Source organism: Rutidosis leptorrhynchoides, chromosome 11, assembly GCF_046630445.1.
Source record: "Rutidosis leptorrhynchoides isolate AG116_Rl617_1_P2 chromosome 11, CSIRO_AGI_Rlap_v1, whole genome shotgun sequence".
Lineage (NCBI taxonomy): Eukaryota > Viridiplantae > Streptophyta > Magnoliopsida > Asterales > Asteraceae > Rutidosis > Rutidosis leptorrhynchoides.
In genome coordinates this window covers 259,032,501-259,035,000 of record NC_092343.1, presented here as the reverse complement: position 1 = coordinate 259,035,000, position 2,500 = coordinate 259,032,501, and positions in this window count along the sequence as shown.

The following is a 2,500-nucleotide window of genomic DNA, read 5'->3' as shown; positions in this document are numbered from 1 at the left end:
ATAAGAACTTGCAGACCTTATTACGGGTGCAAATCGTGTCTAACGAGTGATGTACGACGAGTGTTTAGCAAGATGGGACGGGTTGTGCGTGCGATTTTATACGTTCGTGATCTAATCGTTTTGCATTTTGAGATTGACGACGCGAAACGAGATCGAGGCGAATAACGTGGAGTTTAGCGCTAGAGTTGCGGCCGCCGTTGCGGAGCAAATGAGAGCGTTTCGAGAAGAAATGGATAGGAAGTATTCCAAACTTCAAAGTAGTGGCGAAAAGAAGCGTTATCTTAAGAGCTTCATGAGGACTAAACCACCGATGTATGACGGAAAGTCGGATCCTTTGGTGAGCACAACTTGGATTTCGGACGTCGAAGGGTGTTTCCGTACTATTGATTGCCCTCCCGAGAAGGAGACGAGGCTCGCAACTAGTTTGTTGCGGGGTAGGGCGAGGGATTGGTTGGATGGTAAGATTGATCTTGTCGGTGGTGAAACGTTTATGGCATTATCATGGGACGAATTTAAGGAGGGATTCTTCGAGGAGTTCCGAACTTCAGCCGATTTATCGGAATTGCGTTGTGAGTTGCGAAATTTGCAACAGGGTTCTATGGACTTGAATACTCTCAAGACGACCTTTATGGCGAAGGCTCGTTTTTGTCCGGAGTATTTGGGAAGTGATCGTTTGTTGATGGAGGATTTCTATCGAACTTTGAGCGATGACTTGAAAAGCAAAATTAGCCGGGGTTACGCGAAGTCGTTTGCGGAGTTATTTGCAGTGGCTAGAGGTTTCGAGTCTTATACGCGATCGAAAAAGGCCGAACCTTCAAGTGAGAGAAGGGTTATTACTTATGGTGCTCCGAGTAAGAGGACTAAGGGTCCGAGTGCAAGTACGAGTAATGTGGTAAAGGGCGCGGTGGATTCTCGTGCGCCTAGGTGTTTAAATTGTGGCGTTAGGGGTCACAAGTTGTGGGAATGCACAATGCCGAGAAGTGATGACGGAATGTGCTACTATTGTCATAAAGAGGGACATCGCAAGCCGGATTGTCCCGAGTTGGCGGCGGCGAATGCCGCAAGGAGACGTTGAGGTACGTTTCGTTTTAATAAATATGTCTTTTGAATATTTATTTATGTGGCGTTAAGGTTCGGATTTGTTAGATGCATTGTGTTGTGCATATTGTTGTTATGGGTGACGTTCCTAATGGAAGTACCCTATGGTGACGTTTTAATTGATTGGTGAAGGGCGTAAGACTTGGTGCAACCAAGCATTCCTTATTGTTTGGGAAATGTTTCTACCAAGCCACGGAAATGGTTTTGGTGTCCGATTGTTAAGCGCGTGTTCGCTTTTATGTTGAAGTGATGAACCATGAGGTTCGCCGGGTGATTGGAACCCTTGAGATCGAGTGTTTGAAATCTCGATGTATGTTGGTAATGGAGTCATTATGACGCGACATTAGGTGCCTCTTTTATACCTACTAGCGTGGTGTTCGACTCCGACTAGGTTATGGTTGTGGTTGCATTGTACTTAGGGTACCGGAGTAAAACCCTTAGATACATGAGTGACTAGGTGGAATTTGACAAACTAATGAAATTGGATGATTGCGAGGGTATAGTTTGGGTATTTGTGGTACACTTTTCGTTCGAAGTGTTTAAGGATTGGTCAAGTCCTTCGTGTGCTCAAGGTTTGGAGCAAGGTATGGTAACGGGTCGTGTGAACCCAATTGTTTGTAAAGTCTACCTTTGGTAGCATTGTACGGTTGTACGAGTTGTGGATATGGAACGTAGTTCCAAGTGAGGGAGTGGCACTCCCGCACGAGGAGGTTTTAGTGTGAGATTTCGGATGATGCTTTTGTTAGATCCGGAAATTTGGTCGAGACCTAGTTTTGGTCAATTGGTGGTAGAGTACAATTTTTGGCTCATTGGTACTTATGATATTGGATTTGTAAATTTCCACCGAGGTGGTAAGTTTGGTGAATCTCGTCGAGAGATAATGGACGTGTTTTGGTGAGCAAGGCGAAATCCTTCGGTTAAGGAAGGTGTGTGTCGGGTTCTCTTTTGGAGAATTCTTGTTCGGTACCTATGTTTGATATAGGTGGTTCTTGCTCGATTATGGTATGTAGTTGATGAAGCATGACCTTCGGGGTCCGCTGACTTCATCGTGGTATTGATGATTAATGAAGCATGACTTTCGGGGTCCGCTGACTTCATTATAGTATGGTTACGTGATGGAGCATGATCTTTAGGGTCCGCTGACTTCATCATGGGAGTACGTGATTGATGGAGCATGATCTTTAGGGTCCGCTGACTTCGTCATGAGCGTGGTGTTGAGATCGGTGAAGCATGATCTTCGGGTCCGCTGACTTCATCCGGTATTGAGATTGGTGGAGCATGACCTTCGGGGTCCGCTGACTTCATCAAGAGAGTTGTGTTGTGGGACGTGAATATCGGGTTGTTCGTATTCACAATATTTCGGGTAGTACGGCCATCCTCGGTTATACTATGTGATGGTAGT